The 13,510-nt window shown below is 36.4% G+C and overlaps 1 long non-coding RNA gene across 2 annotated transcripts; it reads left to right on the top strand.

Annotated features, from left to right (window-relative positions):
* Positions 1-6,635: 6,635 nt before the first annotated feature.
* LOC144040251 (uncharacterized) lies at positions 6,636-11,247 on the top strand. 2 transcript variants are annotated; one of them, XR_013289681.1, is made up of 3 exons: positions 6,636-6,813; positions 9,221-9,529; positions 11,104-11,247. It is a non-coding gene; the product is annotated as an uncharacterized LOC144040251 (long non-coding RNA). The 2 variants fall into 2 exon arrangements; XR_013289680.1 differs by having other exon boundaries at positions 6,636-6,896.
* Positions 11,248-13,510: the final 2,263 nt, after the last annotated feature.

Below are 13,510 nucleotides of genomic sequence, written 5' to 3'. Positions count from 1 at the left end.
CAGGTATGTAAGTGTAATATTTGAATTTATTGAAAATGATTATCTCAATAGAAAAATAATCATATCACCTACGTAGTACCATTGCCATTACAGCGCCCAGCACATGGAGCTCCATTTTCGTGACTGGTGTAAATCTGGCACGAGGCTCGCAGTAAATATACACAAAGGCGGGTTAGACTGGATGTTGGTAATTTTGCTGTGTGTAAAATGGCATGTCAAAGTAAATCGCTCTTGTGGAGGATGCTGTATGCTAAAGGTGGTGGTAATGCACCAAAAGCATTTGCCAACCTCCAAAAGAAAGTAGAAGAAGAAAAAGAACACGTATAGTCATGATGACTAAAGTGTGATATATCGCTAGTTTAGCACATTTAACATAGTTTCAAGTCGCACGTCAGTATACATTACATAACAGTACTAGCCAAACTATGAACAAGTGTGACTTAAAGTCAAAAAAAAAAATACTGTACGCATTGCATAAAGGTCATAAAAGCACAACTAATGCAAGTATACAATAGTAACTAATAATAAACACAAATCTTCTAAAACGTCTATGTCTTTGTAACCTTCCCACGTGCAATTTCTCGTAACTAATTTCTTTTGTACAAGGAAACAGAGGAAGGGATTGAACAAAACTAAATTGGAAAGCTCCAGAGATGGATGAATAGAGGGTGTGATAACAACCGGACAAGGGGGAGGTCGATTTGGGCCTTATCTGCACCTGAGGCTGACAGGTGACTGACACCGCTGCCACACACGCACACACACTCAGTGAATGATGGCACTAACCCCATCTTAATGGTGCTCTCTAATTTGTTTGCAGCAATCCAGGTCCTTCATCCATGAAGGAAAAAGTCCTGTGTGTGTGCTTGTGTTTGTGTTAAATGGCATGTTTCACCTTAGGATGCCCCCTACAGGCAAAAAATGTACTACATGCATGCTTCCTTTTTTTTGAGGGGGAGGGGGGCGGTCTTGGGATTCTGCAGGTGCAGTGTTCACACACATACTCTCTTGTGCGGAAGCCATACTTAGTATTGACTGTCTTGGCTTTGTTCAGATAGTTCAACTTTCACACGATTCTAAACTGGAGAAGAGCCGACGGAAAATTGAAGGTTGGACATGTTATCGGAATACTGTCATGTCCAGACAACTGTCTTTTTTTCCCTCTTGTTGGAGATATTATCTGAATCATACACTCACACACTCTTACGTAAGTCATAATATATATATATATTTTTTTAAACTTGGGCTTCAATGGGTAAAAAAAATCCTTTGGATTTACTTAATTCGAACATGTACATCGTGCAACCAAAATTGAGTCATTTTGTGTGTTTGCAGTTTTTACAAAATCTTTCAAATTCCAGATATACTCCAAATGTATATTTTCCAGATTTTTTTTCCTATTAATATTTTGACTGTATTGTCAAATAATCTTTTTTAATTTTGGAGTGTGACACCTCCATAAGATCTTAACTCATTCACTCCCAGCCATTTTCACTGAAGCAAATCCCTTCGCTCCCAGCTGTTTTATTGGATTTTGACTGATTTTTCAAGGCTGACAGAATATTGTTTTCTATTGCTATAAAAACATGGAACCTACCTAAAGAAAGATAGATTGAAAGATAGTTTTTTTTTATCAGGAGAATATATATATATATATATATATATTAATCTCTTTCCATTTTGCAGCAATTAGCATTATAATGTAGCTAAGTTTCATCATTATTCACAAATCTGTTTTTTTGCAACATGGCTCTGGTTGATCTTTTATACTCTGCTGACACCCGCTGGCCGTTTTTTTGTAATAACTACCATAGCTTTAAGCATCCTCTTTAGGTCAGAAGCTGCATCAAAGCCTTCTGTATGGTCTAGCATTTAAAAAAAAATATATTTTAAAAACGTATAAATGTGTTTATGGGAGCATGGCAATATTTAATATAGAACGTTTTCTATCTCCTTTACAACGGTAACTAAAAATATGTTGATGAATATTATCTTCTGATGTGAGACTTTTTTTTGTGTTTTTGTACAGATGCAATCAATCTCTAAAATACTTTCAGCATGCATACACATTTATTTACATCATTAATTTTCCAAAGGGTTCACATGAAAAACTGGACTGTTGTTGAAAGCCAAGCCAACATGCTAGCTTCAACGGTGTTTCATATGATTTTATAAGCAAAACATTTTTGTGTTTTAATAAGCCGCTACTTGTGTTAACATGGTGTACAGTATATTGTTTTCATTAGGAAAGATATATATATAAACAAAGACCAACAACTTGTTGTGTTTGGAGTGTAAAACATGCTACAGATACCTGAAACGGTTTAGCCTAGCTTCTACTTCTTCTTCTACTTTTACGCTATCTTCTTCTTTGCATTTTCCAGTAGTCTGTCTGCCCTGTGGCGCCATGTTTCCTAAAACAGGTCATCTTGGTACTACGGCAGACATTTGGTGACAAATGTTGGCGACAAGCAACAATGAAATGACGGGTAGATGTGATGGAAACTAGCAAGCGTACACAACTACTACACTATGTCATCCATGTGGCCCGTGAGTGAGGGTGGATCGATTCATATTGTATAGTAACAAAGCTGATCGATTCACCATGTCTCCAAGCTGCCTTAATCCTGTTGATTCCAGGCGTAACTTGCCATTCTTCATCATTCCTTTCAATGAGGTGGGAAGGCTCAGTGCCATGGCAGCAGACCGATGCCTTCAGGGGAACGCAGCTTACAATCCACTACGTATTGTGTGTGGCTGCAGTAGCATTCGGTGTCGTTCCCAGTGAGCTATCAGCGGTCGAACAGCCGTCTGGATACGCTGATGTAACATGATACATCCTCTGGGAATGAATTAATTTCCTCCTCAAGCCTGTGTGTTGTTGGCATCTGGCATCGTCTGAGGATTTTCAGCTGTCGTTTTCTTCTCACGTGCAACAGGACACTTTACAATATGAACCCACTAAAGCACTATTAGTCTCATTCAGCTCAATAAAGGGTCAAATATGGCAAATCTAGTATTATTTGCCCATGTTTAGGCCTCAATTTAGTATATAGTAGCCTATATGTGATGTAATGTGATACCATGCAGGACAATTAAAAAAAAACAGGTTCATAAGTATTTATAAATCATTTATAATTTTCTCTGGACTTTTAACTGCATGTGTTACACATATTTAGCTTGTTTTCAAATGAAGACACTGCAACCGACAACATCAATTAAAAAAAAAAAGCCAAATGAATATCTGCCTATTTGAGCTGGTTCTTAAATAAGAGGGAAATAACAACTATGATTATCATTGTAATATTATTATTATTATTCACAGATGGATGTAGTGGTTTACTTGCCTGACTTCTGGGCACACTCTAAAAATCAGTTGGGTCAAAGATAAACCAAATTGGGTCAAAAATGGACAAACCCAAATTTTAATTCAAAAAGTTGGGTCAAAATAAATCAATAAGTTAGCAACACAATTTGTGGGTTGTTTTGTGTGTCATTAATTGAATTGAATAACCTCATTCGGTCAAAAATGAACTCGAGTTATATAACTAAAAAAGTTGGATTAAATTAATAACCCAAAAAGCAACCTAATTTTTGGTGGTGTTTTTGGGTTATTCATTTGACACGACGTCTTTGGATTATTTTAATAACCCAATTGAATTGGGCCTGAAATTAACCAACCCAACTTTTTGAGCTGTTTAACACCAAATTTGGGGTCAAGTTAAATTAACAACCCACAAGGTACCGGTAACCCAATTTTGGGTTGATATGTGGTTTATTCATTTGGCCCAACTTTTTGTGTTGACCCAATTAAATTGTGTCTAAAAGGAACCAACCATACCTTTAAGCTATTCAACCCAACATGTTGGGCCAAATTAAATTAATAACCCACAAAGCAACCCATTTTGAGGTTGTTTTGTGGGTTACTCATTTGACCCAACTTTTTGGGTTCTTTAAATAACCCAAAAAGTTGGATCAGGCCCTTTTTGACCCAATTTAGGTTAAGGTTGACCCAACTGTTTTCAGAGTGAAGGCAGTGTGGGTTGCATTTACAGTAAAAGACACTGTGAATGTGAACATTTAAATGTCCTGCGATTGATTTGCGAAAAGGTCAAGGTGTAGTCTACCTTGTTATTATTCATCCATTTTCCAAAGCGAATAATACTAAATTATAAACTACAGCTGTCTGCAGAAACCATTCATCTAAAAATATCATTAAACTAAAATTAAATATGAAGTGAGAATAATTTAAACATAGTCCATAAATGTTCATTAGGCCATTCCAGAAACTTAATGGTACCCTGATTTTTTTCCTCCCTTGAAGAAAAACAAAACAGTCTTGTGTGAAAGGCCAAGAATGGGTGCTTTGGGATTGGCAAACTCTGCAAATAATGCATCTTTGTTTAAAATCGTAAAGGTTAAAGCTGGGAAAAAAGTTGACGCTTATAGTCTGAACTCCTTGTGTGTTTCAAAGTACATAGCATAATATGGTAGATGGAGCTGGGGGGAAATTCGGAACTAAGAAGTATAACACTAATGATGAAAGGATGGCAAACACGTAAGTGCTAAAAAGCAGGTGTAAATAACATGTGTGAGGTCATGCTACACTTGGGAAATGTCATCCTAATTAACTAGATGACAGTGTGGCGCCCCCGTGGAAAGATCACTGATTAACTTTGAGGAAAAACAGAATCCCATAATCCATATTTACCTGCCTCAAACATCCATGGAAGAACATTATCCCTAAAAATTAGAAGGCGCGTTGACAAAGAAAATTGATTGATTATATATATGCAATATATATATTTATTTTAATTATCTCTCTCTATTCTGTTGTTTTTCTCACTGTAAACTACTGCTGCACTTCTTATTTAATTTTGATTTTATCTCCTTCTATTCTGTTGTTTTTTCCTTACTGTAAACTGCAGCTGGACGGAGTCCAGGAAAAAGTTCCCCACGGGGAAAATAAAAGTATATCGTATCGTATCGTATCGTATCGTATCGTATCGTATCGTATCGTATCGTATCGTATATATATATAAATATATATATATATATATATATATATATTAGAGCGTTAATTTTGAGTTAATTTTAATTTCCTTTAACGCCACAAATTTTTTTAACACGCGATTAATGACCGCTCCTTACTTAGAAAGCCTGTACTGGGGGGATTCCAGTCGCAACGCAGCAGACACGCCCATGTCAAAATTTAGCAGTAACACATTTAATAATAATGCATATATTTGTGGAGACTGGGGTCAAGATGTATTTTACAATTTTAAAAATGTGCAGAATTTCACAAGTTACTTCATGTTAAAGATTAGATAGTTCTTAATATGAAAAGAAAAATGCACTGAGCTGTCACCAACGTCTTCCAAATGCAATTATGCCATCTAGTGGCAGAAAAAATTACCTCAACACAAATCAATATCACACTCGTTTTTTTCGGTACAGTACATCTTTTTAAGTTTAACTCAAAGTTGTGAATTATTAAATTATTAAATTACTGTATCAATGATTAAAACATACAGCCATTTTTCTATTAGTTAAACATTTTTTCCACTTTTATGTTAACAAGAATATGAAAACTTGAAAATATTTTACTGTACATTTTATGAGAATAAAAATAAACAATAACAATAATAATGAAATTTGCGATTAATCGTGAGTTAGCTGTTGAAGTAATGCGATTAATGACGATTAAAAATGTTAATCGGCTGACATCCTAGTTTTTTGCTTTAAAAGATGAGAGTGCACTCAATCGAACCGAAACAAATCGTTCCACTTGAATATCAAATCGTCCTTTATTAGAGAAATATATATATAAAATAAATGCAAAATTTCCTTTGAATGTATGTAAAATGACAATAAAAAGTCATCACATCATAGCCTGTCGAACTGAGCCGTACCAATCATCTCAAATCGTCTTTTGTGCAGAGCGTGTTAACATAAAAATTGGTGGAGAAAAGAGAATAAATACTCTCTTAAAATCATTGTGGTGCTGAGTAATATGGCCCACACCAACCCTTACATCATCAGCCGCCTCATCCTCAATTGCCTGGGTTTTGTTTTCAGCTGTGGGCGCACCGCTGCTGTCATGGAACAGCTTGTGGGGCCCACGTGTTCATGGGTGTGGATGGATTGGTGGGTGGATAAAATAAAATACGCAGTAAGTACAATAAGTCATCATGAGCTTTGGTGTACACGCAGCCCCGCCTAAGGGCATCATATGACTCAATGGTGGCAACCACCATTTTTCAGGGAGTCATCTACTGGACAGGCTAATAAGAAAGGCCAATTCTGTCCTGGATCGTCCCCAAGGAGGTCAGGGAGAAGAGAATAGGCACAAAGATGTGGGACTTTTCTTTTCTATTCCCACTAATATTACACTCATCCTTACATCAATGCTTTGGATAAGCTTAACTGAAAAGCGAACCTGACAGCATGTATAATGTTGATTTCAATCTAATGAACCCCATCAAAACAGTCCCCAGTCGACTTCCTATTGAATCGTTTATAGAAGTGCCCCCCCTGTCAGTCATTATAGTGATTTGTGCGTATGTGCAAAGCTGCCTACTTATTTGTGCATGAGCATGTAATGAGTGCACAGCATGCATGCTCGGGTTCCAATCAGAAGCCAGCCGCTGCGGCGAGGCCGTTTGTATTCATAAACATAATACACATTGATCCCTTTGTTTATTTCCACAGACGGTCATCGTGGCCCCCGTGGCCTGTCTTCAATTCGCTCGATGATTGGTTATCTGCTTCCTAACGTTCGAATCTAAACGACGTGCCCAAGAGATGGCTGAGGTAACATTACCGTTTCGATTTATGCTTTCTCAAGCTCAGGGCTAGCCAACGTGGCTTGTCTGTTCTCACGTAAAGATGGCAAGGTAAGCATGTCCGTATCAGCAACTGCTTATTTAATAGCGTTGTTTTTGTTTTATATTCGACACATTGTGTTGTAGCTGGTTACAGTCAATAGATTGACTTGGAAAAGTGTTTTCAAGCTTGTGATGTCGAAGCAACCAAACCATGTGTTCTGTCACTCATGAATGGATGGGATGTGACAGACTGTACGTACATGCTCATGAGCACGTTCGCCATTTGTGAAAACGTGTTTAATTAGTGTTCGTACCGGAATGATAACGACGGTATGATGACGCCGTTTTTGATAATACATGCTTTTATGCCCTAATTAAATGGCCAATACACCTGATTAGAGTGCACTTCAGAACAATATTGATGACAATTATGTGTTTCACTCAAAATGGCTGACGATTGGGGTGTTTAGTTGTTCTAAATGTTATCAAACACAAAAATTGATGTGATCATAAATTGTGTACAAAAACAGGACAAATGTTTTGTTCCACAAAATACAGAACATTTGGCAGGTCTTTGTTACCAGAGGTGGCAAATCCAGGTCTAGAAAGTAAAAAGCCTGCTACGGTTTGGCTGTAGCCTCAGGTGCTAGCTAGCGATTTCCCTAGTTAGCTCCCCGGGTACTCGTTTACCTGCTAGCTAGGTAGCTAGCTAGCTAGCACAAGTGGCTAAAGCCAAACTATGGCAGGGTTTTTACTTTCTGGACCTGGATTTGCCACCTATGTTACTGTGACATGTAAAACACATTTTAATTGAACTACTGGTATAATTTCAGTTTCCTGTATTCTACATGAGTGAGATTAGAGATGTTCAATACCACCTTTTTTCAGAACGATGCCAGTATGAATATTCAAATCTTGAGTAGTCATCAATACCAAGACCATGTACAGATACCACTTTTGATACAGACTAAAATTTCCCAAAAATATAATGAGTTCTAATTTGAAAGAAAGCCCAATAGATGAGCCAGATCGATTATCGGTCGGGCTGATATGATTGATATTCAGCCTTTTTGAAGAATCATACAGCCGATAATAAATCAATTTAAAACTGTTTTAACTACAGGGAACTCTTTATTTAAATTTTCAGTTAACTTAATAAGAGCTGATATGACCCTTGGAGCTCTTGGAAACTAACATAAGTAAAAAAAATAAAAAATACATTTCAGATACACTATTTTGAAATTTTGGAAAACTTTATTTACTGTAGAAAACAATTTGGGCTATGCACTTGTTTAAGTTTTTATTGACCTTTGTTTATTTAACTGTCCCAAAACTTTTTCTTACAATTTTAAAATAAAGATGTCTGTTGAGTAAGGTTTAAAACAAAACCCAAAATCCAATATTTTGCAAATCTTAAAATTTGTTCACTTAAATATATAAAACAATCAACAAACAACAAATTTAAGTTGGAGTTTTTATTTTTTTAAATTTTGATGCCAATATTTTCCCTTTTAGTGAAAATGAATATCAACTATTAATAATGGATATCGGTATTTATCGTGGGAAAAAACAAACACATCAGTCTATCTATAATCTACAGCATATATCCCAATGTAGCATTTTTCCTTAAAATTGTATGAAATTAATGGAAAATTTACTTTTTTCAAATTTCTAGTTCCTTAATGTAAAATGGCCACAAGAGGGCGGCGGATACTGGTATCGATCACAGTCACGAGTACCAATGCTTTGAAATAAGACCGCGTATCGGCCCGATGCTTCGGTACTCACTTATCCCTAACTGAGATGCACCTGAGCATGCATTACAGACAGTACACAGCTTGTTCGACATTTGAGGCAATATAGCAACTTTTCATTAAATGGAATAACATGAAAGATGAGATATAACGAGATATGATGTACCTGAAGACATGTAATGAAAAAAATTGAGATAACATTTCTTTATTATTATTCTGAGGCTTGTATTCATTTGGAAGCGGATGCAGCACTCTCAGCATGATACATAGCAATATTATTGAATCAATTAATTTGAAAAAAAAAAAAAACACTTAGCATTATCATCTTCATTATGGCCTAATTTTCAGTTTAGCTAAGTCGCGGACTTAAAGTTGTGATGATGAAAGTCAAATCATTGACATGGCTTAATTTGCGATTTTTAAATGAGCTGTCTTAGCTAGCTTTAAATGATTGCTACAGAGTGTAGCAACATCACACTTGATAATTCTCAGAGGGTTTTCAAAGTCATTTTGTTTGAGTCATCTCTTCTAAATGCAACGCTGCGTACTAATGGTTGCAGGCAAAGAAGTTTTTTTTTTATATATCCTTTTTCTTTCTTTCTTTCTTTCTTTTCTTTTTTTTTTTTGCTTTTCTTGCAGGACTCACACATCTCAAGAAGGAAGCCAGATGTATTGGAACATTCCCGGCCAAACCCTAATTTGCTGTTCAGTGGTGCAAATCCCACGCCTGACAACAACTTAAGCCCTTCCTAAAAATGGACTCAATATGCTTAGATGACACAAAATCCAGTCTACAGAAATGTGGTTCATTGAGTAGAACCAAAACAGCTCTTTTGAGGGCAATTGACCTCTTGACCTATGCCACAATTGGATATTTTTCCTCGAAAGGGTAAATAAATCCAACTTAATTATCATCACTGGAAAGAAAGCCAGAGACTCCCTCATCAGGTTTGCTTGCTTTTTCCTCTCATCTTTCACTTCAAACATCTCGTGACTACAAAATCAACCATAGCCACAATAGATAATATACAGCAAGTCTGTTTTTTCATTTGATTTTAATTACAATTCATAAGCAATGAATAAACAAAAACACCCTTATTTCATCAATAAACTGTAAATGTGAAAATAAAATGTTACAGTCTCATCTTTATATGAGACTATGTCCATTGCGAGGGAACACGGTTCAGTTTTAGCAGCGTTTTTGCCTTCAGATAACATCTAGTAATTACGGCTCCAGTCATCACTTTGATGCAGAGGTGGGAAACGGCGCTATCAGCATAGGCGGTAGATGAAAGGCAGATATTGGTCAAAGGCAAACGTGAGGCAGTTTGCATCTGTACCGCAGCCCCTGCTTCTGCAACTTGTCACATGAAAGCCATTAATCTCAATGAAAATCTTTTTTTTTTCCAGCAGTAATTTGAGGAAAATGTGTTCTTTTGACTTTGGTAAAGAAAACAAAAACACGGACGGAACAATCGTCAAATTGTGAATGAGTAGAATGTCCTTAGAAAATAATGGAAATTGAAATATTCCGTTCCAAACTCAAACTGTTGCCGCCATTTTTAGGTGTTCTAAAGGGGAAGTCAACCCCCCCCCCCCCAAAAAATTCTTGACAATAATATGTTCTATGCATCTAAATATGGTATTCTGTATTAGTGGAATATGAGTTATGCAGCAAAATTTTGTCGTTTTTATCCATCTCAACGGGCGGCCATTTTGTCAGTTGCTGTCAACGACCAATCACAGCTCGGCACAGCAATCTGGGGAAAAGTAACGGATAAGTTACTTTTTAAGTAACGTAGTTACTTTGACAATAAAGTAATTAGTAAAGTAACTAGAATAATTTTGGGGGGAGTAATCAGTAATCACATTACTTTTTCATGTAATCTGTGACAACACTGGTCGCTGCCTGAGCCCTAAGCAACTGTGATGTCATTTTCACGCCACAGCAAGTGGCAAAATGGCCGCCTTCTGATATTGATAAAAACTGCTGGATGTTGCTGCTTAACTCATATTCCACGAACGCAATATTTACCAGAATACCATATTTAGATGCATGGGGATGTATAGAAATAAATTTTTAGGTGGTTGACTCCCCTTTATGACAGCTCATCTTCAGAAAACAGGTGAGCGGTGATTGGTCATTGCCTGAGCCCTGAGCAACGGTGATGTCATCTTCAGTCGACAGCAAGTGGCAAAATGGCCGCCCCTTGAGATGGATAAAAATGGCTGGATTTTGCTGCATAACTCATATTCCACAAATGTAATATTAATCAGAATGTCATGTTTAGACTAATGAGGTCACATATAACATATTATTGTCAAGAAATGTTTATAGGTTGACTTCCCCTTTTATATTAAATATATGCCCAAATGATTTCAATGTCATTTTGGGCAGTTCTCTCCAACAAGATTAAGAACCACTGACCTATGACCTTATACAAGACAACGTAGCATCTAAATGATCTTGTTGTTATTTCAAGGTGAAATAACATCATATCATTGCTTTTATCTTTGACAAGGCGGATTTACTCGAACCTCGCTGGTGGACACGTTGTATCTGTAACCCAGCCTGAGGCCCGTCCGCTGACAGATGAGCGCGCACAGGGTGCAATAATAAACACAGCGTATGGAAGGAAACACGAGAGCGTCTCAATTTCCAGGCCTTTAAGGTAATCCATCATCTGGATGCTGACCGGCCAACTTTCAGGGGCCTGACGAGTCAACACGCAATATAGTAGTGATTGTCTGGCCGGATAAAGGATGTTTCGCGGCCCCTCCCACGACAGACATTGTTTCCCATCGTCCACTCCGTTTAAGACTCGAAAGGATAAATAGAAGCGAGCTTGGCACAAGTTTGTCATCCACCCTAATGAAGTGCAACCTCCTGAGCACCAACGCCCATTCATCACGCGCCTCCTTGTTTTTTTTCCGTTTGTGTTTGCATCTATGGGATGCGTTACCAAATGTTGGATCTGCATTTTTTTTACTTTATGCACACTTAACTCAAACAGACAAAGCAAATAAGACTACATTTTTGTAGCGTTTTCTATTCGCAAGTAATCTTGGTCTGAGCTACTTGTATGCACGGCGGCCATCTTACGTTGCCATTCCCTAAATGAGCCTAACTCGAATACATTGATTTATCTGTGGCATTTTCCCGTTATTTTCTCTCTCTACAGAAAAAATGCCACAGTGTGTATATAGTCATACATATATGCATTTATACCCGGGTCTGTACCAGATGTGATCGGGGTTGTCTAAGGAACACATCACGCTACAGGATTGGCTGGAAATTAGCCAGTTGACGTCAAACATTGGAAAGAAAATATAAAAAAAAAAAAAAAAAAAAAAGAGAGCAATGATGATGACATGTCAAATTGGTAAAATTACAGAATGAGCAATACTGAGCTCCCCAGAAAAAGAAAAGGAAAAAAAAGACAAAAAAAAAGGAAAGAAAATATTAAAGATGTAATTTAAATAACAAAATGTACGGACTAAAATTGTAAAAACGTAAACAAACCTAAGAATATAAAAGCAATATATATTGAATAAATAATCAAATAGATTGAATAAATGATGAATACACAAATTAATTGCCTGAGATGTGACAAATATTGTCAGTTTAGATGGTTAATGTGTTAACAAAAAAAAAAAACAGCCCGACGGCGCTTCAATCTATTTTTTTATTTCCTAAATCTTAAAATATGCTGCTTTTATATTCTTAGTTCTATTTACACTTTGACAATTTCAGTCCATATATTTTGTTATTTAAATGTCATTTTTAATATTTTCTTTCCAATGTTTTAAAATCAACCGGATTTTTTTCTTCAATTACCGGTAACTTTATTGAACAATTGTAAACGGATAGTCTCCAGCCAATCCTGTAGCGTGACGTCATCGTTAGGTAACTCCGACACTGGTATTCATATATCATATCATATCATGTCATATATAGGCTATCGTGTATATACGGTATATTTTGGAACAAAGAGGAATCCGACTACTTTATTAGTGTAATGAATGACATGAATATGTCTCTTTTTCACCGTAGAAAGTTAAAATGACGTCGGCGCGTTGCGGTTTGGATCGAAATATGTATGCAAAATATAAATACATAACACTTCCTTCCCTTAATGTCCCAAGATGGCAAATTAGTACCTCACACACAAGAGTGCAGTGATAATTTCAGCCTGGATGACAAGTGTGTAAGAGACGAAACAAATACTTTTGGTAGAATAATTAATGTTATATTTTGCTGTTGAGTAAACAGAAACCTTAACCCCGAGCCAGAATAAAAAATTAGTACAGTCATGCCACCTTCAACACAAATATGCTTTTTTAGTGGTGTTCATTTCTCCACAAAAGACGATTCGATTCGGTTTTTCAATACGTGGGGTTCAAAAACGATTCAAGGACGGCTCGATTTGAAAGTGGAACTATTTGATTTGGTTCGTCTCGGTGGGATTGCAATTTGATTCAAAATTGTACAGTTCATTTTGAGAGGGAATGATGCAAAAACGATCCAATAAAAGTTGATTTAATACGTATCTTGATATATTTCAAACTGGATCAATTAAATTTGATTCACTTGCACTTGCATCTTTTAAATCAAAAAAGATATTCTGGTTCAAACCAGTTTTTGTTACACCCTTATTGCTTTTGTTAACAATTCAACCTTCTCTTTGAATGGCTGTCTCAAAGTTAATTGAAATTGGATTAAAAAAAATACTCATGATGACCCTAACAAAGATAAGCCACATAGAATATGGATGGTTAGATACCAGTTAAACCTTGGTGGGTGTCTGCATTGAAGTTGTAAATTATTTTCATGTTCTTTTACTTTGCCGACATAAATGTAATTTCCTCTCTCATTAAATGGATATAATGTCATAATTATATCTGATGTTACACAGTATGAACTCCCTT

This window comes from Vanacampus margaritifer, chromosome 20 (genome assembly GCF_051991255.1).
Source record: "Vanacampus margaritifer isolate UIUO_Vmar chromosome 20, RoL_Vmar_1.0, whole genome shotgun sequence".
NCBI lineage: Eukaryota > Metazoa > Chordata > Actinopteri > Syngnathiformes > Syngnathidae > Vanacampus > Vanacampus margaritifer.
This window is presented reverse-complemented; position numbering and strand designations above follow the sequence as displayed.